The sequence below is a fragment of the Pseudophryne corroboree genome, chromosome 3 (assembly GCF_028390025.1).
Source record: "Pseudophryne corroboree isolate aPseCor3 chromosome 3, aPseCor3.hap2, whole genome shotgun sequence".
In the NCBI taxonomy this organism is placed as follows: domain Eukaryota; kingdom Metazoa; phylum Chordata; class Amphibia; order Anura; family Myobatrachidae; genus Pseudophryne; species Pseudophryne corroboree.
In genome coordinates, this window is record NC_086446.1 from 611,738,671 (window position 1) to 611,759,846 (window position 21,176).

The following is a 21,176-nucleotide window of genomic DNA, read 5'->3' on the forward strand; positions in this document are numbered from 1 at the left end:
ATCCCTCTGGAGCTAATGGTGTCCAGTAGCCTTAGAAGCCCAAGCTAGCTGCAAGCAGGTAGGTTCGCTTCTCTCCCCTCAGTCCCACGTAGCAGTGAGTCTGTTGCCAGCAGATCTCACTGAAAATAAAAAACCTAACAAATACTTTCTTTTCTAGGAAGCTCAGGAGAGCCCCTAGGGTGTATCCAGCTCTGGCCGGGCACAGATACTAACTGAGGTCTGGAGGAGGGGCATAGAGGGAGGAGCCAGTGCACACCAGATATAGTACCTAATCTTTCTTTTAAGAGTGCCCAGTCTCCTGCGGAGCCCGTCTATACCCCATGGTCCTTACGGAGTACCCAGCATCCACTAGGACGTCAGAGAAATGTCCGTTCCTTTTTAGTAATAACTGGACAACAGTTTAGGCAGACTTATAAGGCTTAGGAGCTGATTGCACAGTCCCAATAAGAAATTGTTACCGCTTCTTAAACCGCTGGAGGGAGAAAGTCCCATATGAAAGTTCTTCAATTAGGAGCTTAGTAGCATAATCTCAATCCTCACCAGTGTGCGGAGCTTTGCTTGCGGAAAGGGTCCCTGATAAGCCTGTTGTGTCCACCAAAGTGTTGAATCTGAACGTCCAGTATGGTCCGGGCACTTGTTCTGTAGCAAATGGTCGGTGATCAGGATGGCATATTTTCAAAACAGATCTTAGGGGCTGATGACATTCAGTTATACAAGAAACCAAATGTCCACAAAGCTCTGCCTTTGTACATCTGTCAACATAATGTAGAGCCATAAAAAAAACACAGTAATTCCCTGCTGAGACCCAGCTACAACGTAAAGATATCCACCCAACTGAGCAACTTCTCTTTCACTTTCTATATGAAGACATCTGCTATATATTTAGGGTTCAGCTGCAAGTATGAACTTTAGATGACATATTTTGCTTGGCAGTCTGTGTGCAGCTACGATCAGCATGCAACTCTTCTGTAACTAGTGACGAGGCAGGAGATGTAACTACAATCTATAGGTTACTGTATACACAGCACATTCACTTTCTTTCACTGCACAAATTCAAAACAAAACCTAAATGGTACATTTACAAACCGGCAAGATTGTATACTGCTCTATAGTACGTGATCGGTGCTAAAAATGCACTATTCAAATACACACAGAGACCGATTCATTGTCACTAATGGGCACGTTACACATGCGGAAATGCTAGTTTTCACATTCTAAGTAATGGGCCCATTCATTATTAAGGGCCAGTAGAGGGAAAACAGAAAGTAGAGAGCGGGAATTAGATAGAAATTTCATGTAAGTTCATTTGATAATGTTCATGTATTTGCTACTGTAAAAACATGAAGAATGCAATTTTAATTTCTAAGGTAAATAATAAGGCCATACTAGAACTTGACATGCTGTTAGCTAGAATTTGCTTTTACAAATTTTGATTTGCTTTACTTGTGTGTTGCAATGGCAGAACCTGGCCTGCCACCATGAAGGGATGTTGTGAATTGTGTCATCTTGCCATGTTTGGCGGAAATGGATGACACAAACATCATCATGCTTGGCTCCACCACCAATCCTTATGGATTGCCATCAATATGGTTGTCATACTGTCTATTGGACATTCAGGGAGTCTCAGCAAATATGCACTAATTATTGACTAGTCTATCGTAGACTAAATATAAATATTGATTTTGCTCAAACAATCACTACACCCACAGAGCATAAATGATAGGTACACTTCAACATGTGTATAAAGGAATATTCATTTGCTTGTGTTTCTAGTCCAGCTCACATTTGGATTACTACTTGTCCATTTTTTAGTCAAACAGTCTGAGTGCAGTATGTCCTGCCTGCTGGGTCTATAGAGCAGTTTTTAGATTTCATCACTCAAGATAACTATCCACTATCAAATAACTCAATAAGTATGACTTACAAACATGAAACAGTGCAGATCGCTGTTGTGACGTCACATGCTGACTTTTACATACTTACAATGCACTCTGTTGTATGAATAAACATAGTCAGATATGTTTACCATCTCTCCTTACACAGGATAGTTCTGGTTTGTGGGAACTGTCCTACCATCATTAAAGTCAGGGCTATTAGTTAACTTGGGCCTGCTGCACGGTCGCATTGGTCATCTGGCACTCCTTTCAATGGGGATGCCTGGCTGAGCAGATCTGTCTGACAGCACTTTTCTTGGCTTCCATGCCTAAACAGGGGGAACCGCGAGGCCTCATGTCCGTGACATCTGACCATGCCCCATGGACATGTAGGGATGTCCTCTTTTCCCCGTGCATGCGCAAGGGATGCCGGGGGCTACAGTATATTAAGCCTCAGTCCATCTCGGCCTGTTGCCATTGGTGTATGCAACAAATGCCAGAAGGGCCGATGGCCTGTTGGGCCAGTCTGGTCACATAGAGTGCCAGGAAGGCTGCGCTGTAGATCACTATTTGCCAGCCCACCTGCCCAACATGCCTGTGTCAGAAAGATGAGGGCATGCCTCAAGGCCAGGTACCCCTGACATGTAGCATGTGCCATGAGCAGTAGCTGCGCCCCCTGTAACGTGAATGCGCGTTTGCGGCACAATCAAATGCCAGGGCTGAAAAGCAGCCCCAGTCCGTCCATGCCTCAATGTAACACTTCTCTACTCCCACCATCAGCTTACTATCATCAGTGGGAAGTATGTAACAGTCACTGGCATTTCTATAATGGGTGCAGTGTGTGCGTGTACGCGGGCCCCTGAGTCCAGAGGGGGCCCACACCGCACCAGTTTTTTTAAATACTCACCCGTCCAGAGTCCCGCGCCGACGTCACTGGTGCTGTTAAAACCCTGTGAAAATGGCGCAGCAACCATTTCCATGGAGTTTTGCGCATGCACAGTAGTGAAATATCTGTGAAAATGGCTGCCGCACCATTTTCCCGGAGATCTGCACATGCGCAGTAGAGTCTGAGCCCTCTAGAGTCTGAGCCCTCTACAGCGCTCCTGCAGAGAGGAGGGGGCCCGTACGGAGGAGGCAGCACACGGGCCTCCTCCTCTCTTAAAGCGCCCCTGGTAACAGTTTAATAAAAACTTTCTCACACACCTACAGTAAGAAGGGCCGTACCTAGGTGTGTGCAGAGGGGGCACCGCTCATAGCTCTTCAGGGTAGGGGATGCTGTTGTCAGCACTTGCCAATTATCTGTTTTAATTACTTTCACTGCATCTTCCCCCCTTTTTAAAGCCTAGCATCTCCTGACCGCCCCTGTCTTCTACCCTGACCCCTTCTGTCGCTAATACCCAATAAACATTCATTTGAACTCAACTTGAGATTTCTTTGTTATTCAGTGACACTGTCTTTATTACATTTCAACATGCGGACATACCCCGGATTCAAACCCATTTCCTGTGGCATTGCAGTCAGACACTCTATTGAGCTATCTGCCCTTGCATAGAAAGCTAGAGAATTCTATACTAGAGATTCTAACTATTTGAAGTTTAACTTGTACTTTGTGGAAAAAATTATCAGCATTGCGGCTGAGCAGGTCTATGTAGTGTGTGGCTGCACACTACATAGATCTGCTCAATTGCAATGTTGATTATTTTATTTTTTTAAAGTACCAGTAGCTTCATATCGTTCTCATAGTTTTTATGCAGGATCAAATATCTCAATAAGTAGGGTGTTTGATTAGAATTCAACAGGTTATAGGTTTGAATCCTGGGTATGGCAGTATATTGAAATATGTTATTTAATAAAGGGTATTGTAACTGAATTACAACAAGCTCTCAAGATAAGTACATGAATGTGGTATAAAGAGGACTTGTGTACAAATCCATTGTTACACTGCAATTTAGATTTCAGCTTGAACACACCCCACCCAAATCTGACTCTCTCTGCCTATGTTATATCTTCCCCTTCCCCTGCAGTGCACATAGGCGGTCATTCCGAGTTGATCGCTCGCTAGCAGTTTTTAGCAGCCATGCAAACGCTATGCTGCCGCCCACTGGGAGTGCATTTTAGCTTAGCAGTAGTGTGAACGGTTGTATCGCAGAGCGCATGCAAAAAATTTTTTTGCCGTTTCAGAGTAGCTCAAAACCTACTCAGCGCTTGCGATCACTTCAGCCTATTCAGTTCCGGATTTGACGTCACACACCCGCCCAGCGTTCACTCAGCCACGCCTGCGTTTTTTCTGGCACGCCTGCATTTTCCTGAACACTCCCTGAAAACGGTCAGTTGCCACCCAGAAACGCCCACTTCACGTCAATCACTCTGCGGCAACCAGTGCGACTAAAATGCATCGCTAGATCCTGTGCAAAACTACATTATTCGTTGTGCCCGCACATCGCGCGTGCGCATTGCGCCGCATACGCATGCGCAGAACTGCCATTTGTTAGCCTGAACGCTGTGCTGCGAACAAATGCAGCTATGGATCAACTCAGAATGACCCCCATAGTTTTGCCCAATTGCTAACAAATTTGCTGCTGCAATCGAACTCTGAATTAGGCCCATGGTTTTGGCCATTAGCTAACAAATTTGCTGCTGCAATCAGATCTGTATAAGGCTCTAAATTATTACCTTCCAACTCTACCACAGACAACTGAAGCCCATCTTGTATTTTAGGACAATACGAGTATTGATGGGCTACGATACAGGTCAAAAAGCTGAGACTACAATGATTTGACGTAGTTACAGAACCTTTTCTTACTGCTCATAACAGAATTCCCTTTGCTCGCTAAAATATTGTAATACACACATTTGTTTTATTTTTTTGCAATTTCAATATAAAAGCATTGTGTTGCCCTCTTTGAGTAAAATGTCTGCTGTGTAATAATGCTATATTCTGAAAATTCAGTCTTCTGGAAAAAGAAAATCATGCTATAATCTGAGTTGCGACTACATAAATGAATTATTGATACAGATTCCAGCCCACAAAATGCAAAATAGGCTCATTGGTCATAGGGTTAAAGATTTTGAGCCAAATATACATCATTTGGGATATAGGTTATAGGGCTGATGCTTTTTTTATGCACATAGATGTTAGGATTATCTGTTGCTGGAGTTGCGGCTCAGCCATATGTTATGTAGGACATTTGCAATATTACTAAACCACCCAAAATCCCACAGCAAGGTAGAACAGGGTCTCAGTAAATAATTTAATAAAATGTTTAGTAAATCTGGGACTATCCTTTAACGAAGACAGTAGACCAGGGACGTGCGGTGAGATAAATGTCTCAGGAGGCCCTGGCTAGTACCAGGGCCAGATTTTCAGATAAAATATGAGCAGGGCCGGTGTAAGGGTGTTCGGCGCCCCCCTGCAAGCAATAAATTTGCACCCTCCCACCCATACATAATAAAGGGACCGCGCACGCCGAAGGCCCGCGCCGCAGAAAAGGAGTATGATCTCACAAGGAAGGGAGATTTGGCCACACAACAGAACCCCCAATTCCAATTACTCCACTCAGTAACACAATCTTATTCACATTACACCGCACATAGGCCCTCATTCCGAGTTGATCGGTCGCAATGCGAATGTAGCAGAGTTACACACGCTAAGCCGCCGCCTACTGGGAGTGTATCTTAGCTTCTTAAAAGTGCGACCGAAGTATTCGCAATATTGCGATCACAAACCTCGTAGCAGTTTTGGAGTAGCTTCAGACTTACTCTGCCTGTGCGATCAGTTCAGTGCTTGTCGTTCCTGGTTGACGTCACAAACACACCCAGCGTTCGCCCAGGCACTCCCACCGTTTCTCCGGCCACTCCTGCGTTTTTTCCGGAAACGGTAGCGTTTTCAGCCACACGCCCCTGAAACGCCGTGTTTCCGCCCAGTAACACCCATTTCCTGTCAATCACATTACGATCGCCGGAGCGATGAAAAAGCCGTGAGTAAAATTACTTTCTACATAGCAAAGTTACTTGGCGCAGTCGCAGTGCGAACATTGCGCATGCGTACTAAGCGGATTTTCATTGCGATGCGATGAAAAATACCGAGCGAACAACTCGGAATGAGGGCCATAGTGCTCCTGATTCATATTACACCACATAGTAATGTCCCTTATTCACAATGCCCACAAAAGTAGTGCCCCTTACACATAAGTCACACAGTAGTAGTGTCATACATAATGCCCATAGTAGTAGTGTCACTTACACATAACACCCACAGTAGTAGTGCCACACATAATGCCCATAGTAGTAGTGTCACTTACACATAACACCCACAGTAGTAGTGCCATACATAATGCCCACAGTAGTAATGCCCCTCACACAACGCCCACAGTAGTATTGCCACACATAATGTCCACAGCATTAGTGCCCCTTACATATATATCCACAGGAGGGGAGGCGAGGAGAGAGAGGGGGAGTGCGGTACTTATGCTGGGCATACACAGGCAGATAAAATGATTGTCAAACCGACAGGCATTTTATCTGACCCTGCTGATATCCAGAACATACACTGTGAGAATTCTCACAGTGGATGTCATGTGATATCTGTGCTCCATTCCCCAGGGAGGAGAAATTTCCAGATCCTTCCCATCTGAAGGAACAGGGGAAATGTCAGCCGGTCGGCCGCAGTAGGGCATACACTGCCCGATACGGCCGACCAGACACTTAAAAAATATTGCATCAGAGGGACATGCTGGATTATCTAATAATTGTAGTGTGTATGCCCATCATTACACGGGAGAGCAGTGTCAGGTAGTCTGGTGACTGAAGAGCTGCTTCACGCTGCTGGCACAGCTTCCATCATACAGGTGCAGGCAGCGGGGAAGAGTGGAAGAGAGAGAGGAGGGAAGTAGCTGACGTTTCACGCTGCTGGCGTGGCTGCCATCATACAGGTGCAGGCAGCGCGGAAAAAGGGGAGGAGAGAGGACGGGAGCTGACGCTACACGCTTTCGGTGCGGCTGCCATCATACAGGTGCAGGCAGTGGTAAGGAGGGGGAGAGAGGAGGGAAGGAGCTGACGCTACCGATGCGGCTGCCATCATACAGGTGTAGGCAGCGGGGAGGGGTTGGGGGAGAGAGGAGGGAGGGAATAGCTGATGCTACATGCTGCTGGCATGGCTGCCATTAGTCAGGAGCAGGTAGCAGGAATGAGGGGAGGAGGGAGGGAGCGGATGCTAGAAGAGCTACTTCACACTGCTGGCGCCACTGCTATTATACAATTTGACAGGCGCAGCGGCAGCCGGAAGCAACAGCAGAGTAGCAGAGTGGATAGAGCGCATCTCCAGCCCAGAGCCTCCCCGCTTTGAATACTCTGCTGAGTGGGTAGTGTTGGCACCAACTACACCCTAAAACCTAAAAACCAAAAATGTAATGTACACATCAGTGATAATAGTAAAATACCATCATTATACCCATACACCCCCAATCCAACTACAAGTTATATTAATAGACAAACACCCCACCCCGCCACACCATATACTTACTCAGCTGGAAGAAGAAGGCTCTTTGGTTTCTGAGTCTGCACACTCACAAGGATGGGAGCAGCCCATGGGTGGAGTAGAGGAGGAGGAAAGGACTTGGGGAGGAGAGGGATTAGTGATAGTGACATGGAATAGAAGGGAAGGGAGTAGAGCCTCCAGGAGAGGAGGCTAGCGATAGGTTAACTGAGAGAAGGGGTGGAGCCTCGTGGGAGAAGGGGCGGGGTCTCACAGGAGAAGGGGCGTGGCCTAGGTAAGACAGACAGTGTGACTGACATCAGGACGTACTCTCACACACAGTATACCGCACACTTACTGAGCACAGTCTGTAAGCCAAAGCTGCAGCACGGACTGGGGTCTCTGTGAGCGCGGCGTCTGGGCAGTGTGTACCCTCTGCTCAACCTGCAGTGTCAGTGGTTCTAGAGATGCTGCCCCCTGCTGCTGTTTGCTGGAAGCATCAGTGGGCGGGCCTCCCCAGTCAATGCCGAGGAGCTGCGTTTTATGCTGCAGACACCGCTGCCTCTAATACAGTATGACAGATGCAGCGGCAGCCAGCGACAGCAGTCATGTACCGCAGCAGAGTGGCAGAGCAGGGAGAGCGCCTCTCCAGGTCGGTGTCTCCCTGCTTTGAAGGACTTTGCTGAGTGGTTAGCGCGGGCCTGTATATGAGCCCAAGGGTTCATGTGAGCATTATACACAGGTGCAGCAGTATACTGCTGGAGATTTGGGAGATTTGGTGAGTTTTGGTCAGAGATGTGCAGACTAGGTAGGCACTGCCTCCTCTGCCATAGACTTTTTACTCCAGAGTTTTGATTAGAAAAATGACTAGAATAATACAGATAATATATTATAATAAACTGCTCAAAAAAATAAAGGGAACACTTAAACAACACAATGTAACTCCAAGTCAATCACACTTCTGTGAAATCAAACTGTCCACTTAGGAAGCAACACTGATTGACAATCAATTTCACATGCTGTTGTGCAAATGGAATAGACAACAGGTGGAAATTATAGGCAATTAGCAAGACACCCCCAATAAAGGAGTTGTTCTGCAGGTGGTGACCACAGACCACTTCTCAGCTCCTATGCTTTCTGGCTGATGTTTTGGTCACTTTTGAAAGCTGGCGGTGCTTTCACTCTAGTGGTAGCATGAGACGGAGTATACAACCCACACAAGTGGCTCAGTTAGTGCAGCTCATCCAGGATGGCACATCAATGCGAGCTGTGGCAAGAAGGTTTGCTGTGTCTATCAGCGTAGTGTCCAGAGCATGGAGGCGCTACCAGGAGACAGGCCAGTACATCAGGAGACATGGAGGAGGCCGTAGGAGGGCAACAACCCAGCAGCAGGACCACTACCTCTGACTTTGTGCAAGGAGGAACAGGAGGAGCACTGCCAGAGCCCTGCAAAATGACCTCCAGCAAGCCACAAATGTGCATGTGTCTACTCAAACGATCAGAAACAGACTCCATGAGGGTGGTATGAGGGCCCGATGTCCACAGGTGGGGGTTGTGCTTACAGCCCAACACCGTGCAGGACGTTTGGCATTTGCCAGAGAATACCAAGATTGGCAAATTCGCCACTGGCGCCCTGTGCTCTTCACAGATGAAAGCAGGTTCTCACTGAGCACATGTGACAGACGTGACAGAGTCTGGAGACGCCAAGGAGAATGTTCTGCTCCCTGCAACATCCTCCAGCATGACTGGTTTGGCAGTGGGCCAGTAATGGTGTGGGGTGGCATTTCTTTGGAGGGCCGCACAGCCCTCCATGTGCTCGCCAGAGGTAGCCTGACTGCCATTAGGTACCGAGATGAGATCCTCAGACCCCTTGTAAGACCATATGCTGGTGCAGTTGGCCCTGGGTTCCTCCTAATGCAAGACAATGCTAGACCTCATGTGGCTGGAGTGTGTCAGCAGTTCCTGCAAGATGAAGGCATTGATGCTATGGACTGGCCCGCCCGTTCCCCAGACCTGAATCAATTGAGCACATCTGGGACATCATGTCTCGCTCCATCCACCAACGCCACGTTGCACCACAGACTGTCCAGGAGTTGGCGGATGCTTTAGTCCAGGTCTGGGAGGAGATCCCTCAGGAGACAATCCGCCACCTCATCAGGAGCATGCCCAGGCGTTGTAGGGAGGTCATACAGGCACGTGGAGGCCACACACTACTGAGCCTCATTTTGACTTGTTTTAAGGACATTACATCAAAGTTGGATCAGCCTGTAGTGTGTTTTTCCACTTTAATTTTGAGTGTGACTCCAAATCCAGACCTCCATGGGTTAATAAATATGATTTCCATTGTGATTTTGTTGTCAGCACATTCAACTATGTAAAGAACAAAGTATTTAATAAGAATATTTCATTGATTCAGATCTAGGATGTGTTGTTTAAGTGTTCCCTTTATTTTTTTGAGCAGTGTATATTCTTTGTATTTTTCATATACTTTATATAGTCAAAACTCCGGCTTATACATTAGTATGACAGGAAAGTTCTGCCTCACCTCACCACACGTCACTGCAGTAGACAGCGTCCACTGAGCGAATTCTAAGTGATAGTCTGAGTTTACAGAGCTGTTTTGACATTAAAATAAAAGATCAGCACACGGGTTTATATTTTGGCATCTCAAACTAATATTTATTACAGAGAGAAAACAGACTATAAGCAGCATCATTCCTGGGGGAAATGCTGCGCTGACCTTGACTTGTTCTGACTGCTTCCACTCTTGGAACTGGGCTCCACTGGTGTTAAACCCTTTACAGCCTGTTGCCACCAAAAATTTGGTGACTGTATTGCATTGTCACAATAGATCTTTGAATCTGCATATAACCACTGGGTCCTAGTGGTCACAATAGATGCTCTCTGTAGGGGCAGAGTGGCCATAGACCTTAATCGGTGTTTGCACAGTATGCCAGAAGCCCATATTATGCCTTGGTTGGATTATTCTCATAAAGCCCTCATCCAATCCTCTCTCATACCTCTCTGACCTTTTCTCCCTTTTCACTCCTGCTGCTCCTCTTCACTCCACAATTGCATGCCGCCTCTCCTGCCTACTGATTACTTCCTCCCACTCTGACCTCCAAGATTTTGCATGTGCTGCTCCCTATTTCTGGAATTCTGCCCTCTCCCCCTCAGACTCTCCACCTCTCTACAAAACTTCAAACAGGCTCACAAGACACACTTCTTCACCAAACTCAGCCGTCTCTCATCCTAACCCTCTGTTCCACACTCACTGTCTACCGCATCTGTGTCACCCCTGTCTGTCTGCCCCTCCCCTTTCGAATGTAAGTTCTCACAAGCAGGGCCCTCTTCCCTCATGTGCTTTTCCTTCCCTTCGACTATCTCCTACTTCATACTCCCTGCGGCGGCACCTAACCCTCGGTTTCTGCCACCCTGATGCTTATATCAGCGTTATGTCCGCTGACGCAGCTATGTTTATATACCCTGTACTTGTCCTTCATTGTCTTGTACTGTAAGTCACTGTTTGTTGTTTTGCTGATTTATGTACTTTGTTAGGTGCTGCGGAACCCTTGTGTTGCCATAAAAATAAAGGATAATAATAATAATAGTATATGGCTTTCGTGCAGTGATGTTGGGACAATTTAAACATCTCACTGACCATGTCACAGTATGGGCCTGATATGGAGTCTCACAGCCGTAAGCATAGTAGGCCATGGTCAGATGGAGAAACTACATCTGCCATTTGGCTGCTGCAATTTCCAATGGTGTGACCGATGGTGGCGAATAAGGAGGCATCAGTTCGTTTTACAGTGTGCAGGAATGCTAACAGTGTGCGTCTCAGTCTTTGCACCTCTGGATGTACACAAGGAAAAGAGGTTTGTAGCAGCATTTTCATAAACTGAAAGACGGGCGACCGCCATTAGATGCTGCTGCGTGCACTTTTGTGTGTGATTGAGAATCAGGCCCTATAAGTGGCTATCATTAATTAACATGTGAAATCCATCTAATTATCTTACAGTATCAGGGAATATGCTGGAGCTGTCTAAATTAACAATAATAATTTTGAAACGTTAACACTCTACTTATCGCAACATTTTAATTAGTAGAATTAGTAAAAAAAACCTGTCTTCTACTTCAGTAGGTTTTTCATCATTAAAGTGGCTTTTTAGATTCAAATGGAACAGACTGCAAGACGAGAGAAAGCAAATGTTTACATTTCAATGTGCTAACACAATGTCGTACTTAGGGCACAGCCACTGTCACCAAGCCCGAGCTATCCCACGTCTTTCCTTCCAACACAAAATCTTTAATTAGTTCACATATAACAGGTGCCATCTCTCTTTTGTTACTGTCACTCATTGACATTTGCAGTCCTGGCACTGATAATGGCAGGAACAGCAACATATTTGAAATGACAGCAGCTCCTGGCATCACGTTGCTGTCTATTAAAGGGAAACCATCAGTCACTTGTGCATTTTGTATAAATGTATGGCAGTATCATATAGCCTAGTACAGTAAAATATATAAGAGGCTGCTTGGAACCTTTATTGCAGAGATACATGTAGTATTTAGAGATTAGAGCCTGGCTTTCAAGGTTCATATTGATGGGAATTTGTTCATGGGTCACTCCCTGACATCTACACCTATTAAATTCACACAAAATAAATAAATAAATAAATAAATAAATTATTAATAATAATAATAAAAAATAATAATAATAAACACACACACGTATAAAATAAAAACATCTTGTTAAAAAGAGGCCAATATTGTGTGTCTGCTGTTGCTATAACCACCCGCTCTATAACATGTTACAGTAGCATTTTAGAAAGGGATTTTTTACTGCTAGTAACATTTTATAAAGTAACTCGTTAATGTAAGTATTGAGTTGGGGTATAGTGCTAATGTCTCTGTTACTGTTTATGCTATATTATCCCAATACCATTTATTCCAGTATTCTGCTAAAATCAAATGTTCAGTGTTCACGATTTAACAAACACATACAATACATGAATACAAAAATAAATAAAGAATAAATAAAATCTAAAACCACATTATAAAATGTGTCTGGTCAATAATATGCAAAATATAACAAGTTAATATTCATAAAATGGCTTTCCATATCAACGTCTCCTGCTTCTATAACATTTGCTGCCACTGTCTCTTCTGCCTTTAACGTTGACCCATAGCTCTAGAATGTACTGAGCCCAGGATTCTGGGAGAGGAGTTACAGCAGAGTTCATAAGTAAAGGTCTATTTATAAATGTATCATCGCAGCAATAGAAAACCTAATATTGCCTTAATTTATTAATCAAATATATTGTGCTGCGTCGGCAATACTGGCCAATAACCATGAGAGTTAGCTTGCCACTTCAGTGGGTCACTCTCCAGAGATATGTGTGTGCATAATTAGGCTAGCCGATGTATGTATGCTCCGTACCATAGAGAAAGTTTCACCAAGTTTGCCAAATCTTTTCTCTGACTGGGACTACTGTACTTCAGGCTCTAGCACCTTATGGTTAGGGATGAGCGCATGTTAGATATTTTTATTTTTAAAAAATTTTTAGCAAAAGTTTTGACTGGAAAATAAAAATATAAATAATATGCATTTAATTAACTCTAATAAAATATGTATATTGAGGAATACAAATTATAAACCATTAGAAGTGGAAAACTCAAAATAATATACATTGAATAAGAATTATGGAAGCATTCAGTAATCCAAAAATATCAACAAAAATATATAATTATGGGTAAACTAAAAAAAAAAAGAAATTAAAGGGAGAAGGAAGAATCCATCTTGAATGCATAAAATAATTTGTCCTTAAAAGCATTTGTAAAGAAAGGGTGTATTCATTGTTGATACAGTTTGTTGCCACGGATAAGATTATCAAAAGGAGTTATTGACAGCCAGGAGATACCTTGGAGTCTGTTGATAATTATACCAAATATTGCCCATTTGGGAGCTGCTGGCACATAGTTAACCAATTCTGAAAGTTCAAATTGTTTAATTGAATCTCAGATTTCTTAATAAATGAGCAATCCTAGAAGCAATGAAATAAAGATGCTTATGGCCTAGCACATAATGGACATTCTGAAGAAGATGTGATACCTATGAGGTGAGAACGACAAGTTGATATACTGTATATACTCTATAGAAAATCCTATAAAACATTTATTTGTAAGTAGTCACTGGGAGAATGCAGTAGAAAAGAGGAGTGTCTGTAAAATTACTGAATCACTCAGGGTGGGAAAATGTTTTTTGCCATTGAGTAATGCCAGTGACATAATGGCTATCGTAATACGGAATCCAAATGACAGTATCTTGTAAAAAAAGGAGATAGTCCTTCCACCTCATACAGAAAATAAAAAGGCAGTATACAATTGGTTAACCAAATACAAAGGTGACCGAAAAAATAATCGTTAGATACATAACAAAAATAACTAAACTCCTGGTGGTCCTGTTAGATTAGTGGCAATTCAAATCATAATAATAATACATAAATAAATAAATTAATTAATAAATAGTCTGACTATGTAGAATTAAGGGACCTAGACATTTAATGATCCACCGCCGAGCTGCCCGACGGCGGATACGGCCGGCGGGCGACCCGGCGGCGGGGGATCAGTGACGGGGGGAGTGAAGTTTCTTCACTCCCCCCGTCACCCGGCTCCATAGAAGTGCAGGCAAATATGGACGAGATCGTCCATATTGGCCTGCATGCACAGCTGACAGGGCACCAGCGATGAACGAGCGCGGGGCCGCGAATCGTTCATCGCTGGAGCCTCCACACTGCACGATATGAACGTTATCTCGTTCATTAATGAACGAGATCATTCATATCTTGCAGTCAGATCGCCCAGTGTGTAGGGCCTATTACAGCATCAAAATTATTATGCCTAATCCTGAACAAATCAAATCCCCACACATTAACAAAGAGTCTAGCAAAGCAACAGTAACGCTGATAAAAACAATCATCATGAAATTACATATGGAAAAATGGCAAAGTAGAAATCAGCTGATGAACAATCAAATGAGCAATTAGACTAATCACTCCTAGCAGACTGCATAGTGGGGAGTGTAGTCCATAACAGCAAATATAAGTTCCAAATGGGAATTAGGTCTGCACCTGCGATCAGCAATCAATAAACACCTTGCTGCAGATGATTAAACGTCACACTGTAATGGAATATAATACTGAAGGCATGACAGAGTTGTTGATCAGTAGAAATAAATACTAATTAGTGTCCCGGATTCTGGAGCAATGCTCCTTCTTGCAGAGATAGTGTATCCAGCCCTAAGAGATCTAATAGCAGTGAGTACCATACTTCATTCATGCAGTCTCTGGCTGGTTACAAAATGCACATGAATCCAAGGTCCGGTATAGTCGCAATTTCAGCAACAGATACCTCTTATACCCCTTTTCTACTGCTGCAATAACCTGGGTTATTGCTGGGTTAACCCGGGTCATGACTCTGTGACCCATTTCACACCGCAAATATATCCCGGGATATTGCTAGACTCGGGTCGAGGTGCAGTCTAAAAGCACCACTTTTTAATATCCCGGGTTAAGTAACCCTGCATTTCAACCCGGTATAAAAGCAGTGTTATACACGGGTTGGATTGTAATACATAATGTTGTGCTTGTATAAAAACAAGTTTACAAGTAGTCCAAAGGTTAAAGCACGATTGAAGTTGGGAAAAGTAAAAGAACACTGTTATGATAACTCTGTAAATTGACAGACCATTCCGAGACCCTGATGAGCCCAACGTGTATATGGAGAGGAAGCGAAGCCATTTTGACATTACCTATCATAGTGTGGAAGACCCCATTTATTGTGTACTGTGCCATGTGGACTTTGGGCCTAATTAATGTTTGTATGCAATGACAATTACCATGCAACGAAGATAGACTGCGCACGTGCTGCGATCGCAATGCATGTGCGCCGAGGGCCGATGCGATCTCACTTGCACTGAAGATGGCATCGCAAAGTGATTGACAGAAAGTGACCGTTTGGAGGTGTTAACTTGGAGTTTTTCGGGGAGTTGTTGGAAAAATGCAGGCGTGTCAAAGACGTTTTCGGGGCATGTATCTGGTGTCACATGCGAGCTTGTACTGACTAAAACATGGCGGCTGTGCCACTACTGCTGCATCCAGTCTGCGCAGCCATAGGGCAATCTTTAGGTCCGATGTTCCTCATTTTTGCGCGTGGGTTACGATGTGTATGCAACTGCGATTGAGTCTGTGATGGTTCCTGTGGGCGTCTCTTATCACTGCTGGGTGGCAGCGTCACTTGCTAACATTAGCAGTTCCGTAGCCTAGAAAATCGCAATTGCATTTGCATATACTTGAATTAGGCCCTGTCAACATCAAAAGAGAATTATCAATAATGTATGGTGGTAAATCATGTTGTTCAGATGTAGAGTATTTTCTGGAAAGTAATTAATTAGGTTGGACCACCCCAAATAAATGTTGTCAATTGTTAAGGTCTTTCAAATCTTTATCTACTATATAAAAGCGAGTTTGTCCTTCTGTCTTTCTATACAAATTCACAGTTTACAAGCGAAGATTGTGAAATTTTACATACAAGCGTATTAAAACATGGCAGAGACAACTAAAACAATTAGAAATCCCTAGCACCCCTGGAGGGGGGGGGGGGGGGCAGACAGAAACACAGAGTATATCAGGAGACAGCATAACTCCGGAATTGCTGGAGCAATGTACTCAAAAATTGGTACACACATGCCTTACAATCTGGAAACAAACACTGTGGGGGAGAGATACCCCTAGTACCCCTAGGGGTGAGGGGATCCGGTCTTTAGGTCGACAGTAACTAGGTCGACACTATCTAGGTCGACCACTAGGTCGACAGGGTCTCTAGGTCGACAGGTCAAAAGGTCGACATGAGTTTTTCACAATTTTTTTCTTGTTTTGAACCTTTTCATACTTAACGATCCACCTTGCCCGAAGCATGACGAGTGAAGCGAACCATGCGAGGGGACACGGTGCACTAATTGGGATTTCCAGTCACTCTATGAAGAAACGACACAAACCCCCCATAAAAAAATCATGTCGACATTTTGACATGTCGACATAGACCATGTCAACCTAAAGACCCTGTTGACATAGAGACCCTGTCGACCAATAGTGGTCGACCTAGACACTGTCGACCTAATTACTATCTACTTTCCATACCACACCCAGGGGTGAGGCAGCAGCACTGAGTATTTCAGCAGACAGCATAACTCTGGAATGCCTGCAGCAATTTACAACTAACTTGGTACACATATGACTTTCACTCTTGAAACAAACACCGTGGGGGTCAGACACCCCTAGCACCCCTAGGGGTCGGACAGCAGCACAGAGTATGTCAGCAGATAGCATAACTGTGGAAGGACTGGAGCAATGTACACCAAATTTGGTACACATCTGACTTACAATCTGGGAACAAACTCTGTGGGGGTTACACACCCCTGGCAGTGGGACAGCAGCACAGAGTATTTCAGGACACAACATAACTCCAGAATGCCTGGACCTATTTACAACAATCTTGACACACATATGTCTTACAAGCTGGGAACAAACACTGTGGAGGTAAGACACCCCTAGCACCCCTAGGGGTGAGGCAGCAGCACAGAGTTTTTCAGCAGACAGCATAACTCTGGAATGCCTGGAACAATTTACACCAAAATTGCTACACAAATGACTTACAGTCTGGGAACAAACACTGTGGGGGTAACACACCACTAGCACTCCTAGGGGTGCGTCAGCAGCACAGACTATATCAGGACATGCATGATATGTCAGTGATGACAGGGCTGCATGTGACAGGGCCAGTGACATGATGTGAGCAGGGGAATGCAGGTAGCACAAACCCACACACTGAGAGTTATATAGTGGAAGTAGCATGGTCCCCCAGCAGCACAGAGTATATCAGGAGATACATAATGTGCTGCGCTATATAAGAAACTGTAAAAAAAAACAATAATTTCACAGGGGCACTGACGTGATGTGAGGAGGGGAATGAAGGCAGCAGGAAGCCACAGACTGAAAGCTGTATAGTGGGAAGAGCAGGGACCACAAACGGGCCCCGGCCACTACACAAAGTGCGTCAGGGAAGCAAGATATGCCTATATACTAGTGATGTGCACCGGAAAATTTTCGGGTTTTGTGTTTTGGTTTTGGGTTCGGTTCCGCGGCCGTGTTTTGGGTTCGGACGCGTTTTGGCAAAACCTCACCGAAATTTTTTTGTCGGATTCGGGTGTGTTTTGGATTCGGGTGTTTTTTTCAAAAAACCCTAAAAAACAGCTTAAATCATAGAATTTGGGGGTCATTTTGATCCCATAGTATTATTAACCTCAATAACCATAATTTCCACTCATTTTCAGTCTATTCTGAACACCTCACATCTCACAATATTATTTTTAGTCCTAAAATTTGCACAGAGATCGCTGGATGGCTAAGCAAAGCGACCCAAGTGGCCGACACAAACACCTGGCCCATCTAGGAGTGGCACTGCAGTGTCAGACAGGATGGCCCTTCAAAAAAATTGTTCCCAAACAGCACATGATGCAAAGAAAAAAAGAGGCGCAATGAGGTAGCTGTGTGACAAAGCTAAGCGACCCAAGTGGCCGACACAAACACCTGGCCCATCTAGGAGTGGCACTGCAGTGTCAGACAGGATGGCCCTTCAAAAAAATTGTCCACAAACAGCACATGATGCAAAGAAAAAAAGAGGCGCAATGAGGTAGCTGTGTGACTAAGCTAAGCGACCCAAGTGGCCGACACAAACACCTGGCCCATCTAGGAGTGGCACTGCAGTGTCAGACAGGATGGCACTTCAAAAAAATACTCCCCAAACAGCAAATGATGCAAAGAAAAAAAAGAGGCGCACCAAGGTCGCTGTGTGACTAAGCTAAGCGACACAAGTGGCCGACACAAACATCTGGCCCATCTAGGAGTGGCACTGCAGTGTCACGCAGGATGGCCCTTCAAAAAAATACTCCCCAAACAGCACATGATGCAAAGAAAAAAAGAGGCGCAATGAGGTAGCTGTGTGACTAAGATAAGCGACCCAAGTGGCCGACACAAACATCTGGCCCATCTAGGAGTGGCACTGCAGTGTCAGACAGGATGGCACTTCAAAAAAAATACTCCCCAAACAGCACATGATGCAAAGAAAAAAAGAGGCGCACCAAGGTCGCTGTGTGACTAAGCTAAGCGACACAAGTGGCCGACACAAACTCCTGGCCCATCTAGGAGTGGCACTGCAGTGTCACGCAGGATGGCCCTTCAAAAAAATACTCCCCAAACAGCACATGATGCAAAGAAAAAAAGAGGCGCAATGAGGTAGCTGTGTGACTAAGATAAGCGACCCAAGTGGCCGACACAAACATCTGGCCCATCTAGGAGTGGCACTGGAGTGTCACGCAGGATGGCCCTTCAAAAAATACTCCCCAAACAGCACATGATGCAAAGAAAAAAAGAGGCGCAATGAGGTAGCTGTGTGACTAAGATAAGCGACCCAAGTGGCCGACACAAACATCTGGCCCATCTAGGAGTGGCACTGCAGTGTCACGCAGGATGGCCCTTCAAAAAAATACTCCCCAAACAGCACATGATGCAAAGAAAAAAAGAGGCGCAATGAGGTAGCTGTGTGACTAAGATAAGCGACCCAAGTGGCCGACACAAACATCTGGCCCATCTAGGTGTGGCACTGCAGTGTCAGACAGGATGGCCCTTCAAAAAAATACTCCCCAAACAGCACATGATGCAAAGAAAAATGAAAGAAAAAAGAGGTGCAAGATGGAATTGTCCTTGGGCCCTCCCACCCACCCTTATGTTGTATAAACAGGACATGCACACTTTAACGAACCCATCATTTCAGTGACAGGGTCTGCCACATGACTGTTACTGAAATGACTGGTTGGTTTGGGCCCCCACCAAAAAAGAAGCAATCAATCTCTCCTTGCAACACTGGCTCTACAGAGGCAAGATGTCCACCTCCTCCTCATCGTCCGATTCATCACCCCTTTCACTGTGTACATCCCCCTCCTCACAGATTATTAATTCGTCCCCACTGGAATCCACCATCTCAGGTCCCAGTGTACTTTCTGGAGGCAATTGCTGCTGGTGAATGTCTCCACGGAGGAATTGATTATAATTCATTTTAATGAACATCATCTTCTCCACATTTTCTGGAAGTAATCTCGTACGCCGATTGCTGACAAGGTGAGCGGCTGCACTAAACACTCTTTCGGAGTACACACTGGAGGGAGGGCAACTTAGGTAGAATAAAGCCAGTTTCTGCAAGGGCCTCCAAATTGCCTCTTTTTCCTGCCAGTATACGTACGGACTGTCTGACGTGCCTACTTGGATGCGGTCACTCATATAATCCTCCACCATTCTTTCAATGGTGAGAGAATCATATGCAGTGACAGTAGACGACATGTCAGTAATCGTTGGCAGGTCCTTCAGTCCGGACCAGATGTCAGCAGTCGCTCCAGACTGCCCTGCATCACCGCCAGCGGGTGGGCTCGGAATTCTTAGCCTTTTCCTCGCACCATCAGTTGCGGGAGAATGTGAAGGAGGAGCTGTTGACGGGTCACGTTCCGCTTGACTTGACAATTTTCTCACCAGCAGGTCTTTGAACCCCAGCAGACTTGTGTCTGCTGGAAAGAGAGATACAACGTAGGTTTTAAATATAGGATCGAGCACGGTGGCCAAAATGTAGTGCTCTGATTTCAACAGATTGACCACCCGTGAATCCTGGTTAAGCGAATGAAGGGCTCCATCCACAAGTCCCACATGCCTAGCGGAATCGCTCTGTTTTAGCTCCTCCTTCAATGTCTCCAGCTTCTTCTGCAAAAGCCTGATGAGGGGAATGACCTGACTCAGGCTGGCAGTGTCTGAACTGACTTCACGTGTGGCAAGTTCAAAGGGTTGCAGAACCTTGCACAACGTTGAAATCATTCTCCACTGCGCTTGAGACAGGTGCATTCCACCTCCTTTGCCTATATCGTGGCCAGATGTATAGGCTTGAATGGCCTTTTGCTGCTCCTCCATCCTCTGAAGCATATAGAGGGTTGAATTCCACCTCGTTACCACCTCCTGCTTCAGATGATGGCAGGGCAGGTTCAGGTGTGTTTGGTGGTGCTCCAGTCTTCTGTACGCGGTGCCTGAACGCCGAAAGTGGCCCGCAATTCTTCGGGCCACCGACAGCATCTCTTGCACGCCCCTGTCGTTTTTTAAATAATTCTGCACCACCAAATTCAAGGTATGTGCAAAACATGGGACGTGCTGGAATTTGCCCAGATGTAATGCACGCACAATATTGCTGGCGTTGTCCGATGTCACAAATCCCCAGGAGAGTCCAATTGGGGTAAGCCATTCTGCGATGATCTTCCTCAGTTGCCGTAAGAGGTTTTCAGCTGTGTGCGTATTCTGGAAAGCGGTGATACAAAGCGTAGCCTGCCTAGGAACGATTTGGCGTTTGCGAGATGCTGCTACTGGTGCCGCCGCTGCTGTTCTTGCAGCGGGAGGCAATACATCTACCCAGTGGGCTGTCACAGTCATATAGTCCTGAGTCTGCCCTGCTCCACTTGTCCACATGTCCGTGGTTAAGTGGACATTGGGTACAACTGCATTTTTTAGGACACTGGTGAGTCTTTTTCTGAGGTCTGTGTACATTTTCGGTATCGCCTGCCTAGAGAAATGGAACCTAGATGGTATTTGGTACCGGGGACACAGTACCTCAATCAAGTCTATAGTTGGCTCTGAATTAACGATGGATACCGGAACCACATTTCTCACCGCCCAGGCTGC

The 21,176-nt window shown here is 45.2% G+C and overlaps 1 protein-coding gene across 6 annotated transcripts in view; it reads right to left on the reverse strand.

The window, feature by feature from the left end:
• MYPN (myopalladin) overlaps positions 1-21,176 on the reverse strand; it is a 519,866-nt gene that overhangs the window by 168,387 nt on the left and 330,303 nt on the right. Inside the window, exon 1 of one of the 6 annotated variants that reach the window (XM_063961612.1) lies at positions 541-639. The exons of 3 other annotated variants lie outside the window; for them this stretch is intronic. The gene's annotated coding sequence lies outside the window, so the exon portion shown is untranslated. Of the gene's footprint in view, positions 1-540; positions 640-21,176 lie in introns of those variants that run through there. 2 more of the 6 variants (XM_063961608.1, XM_063961609.1) reach the window with 2 other exon arrangements.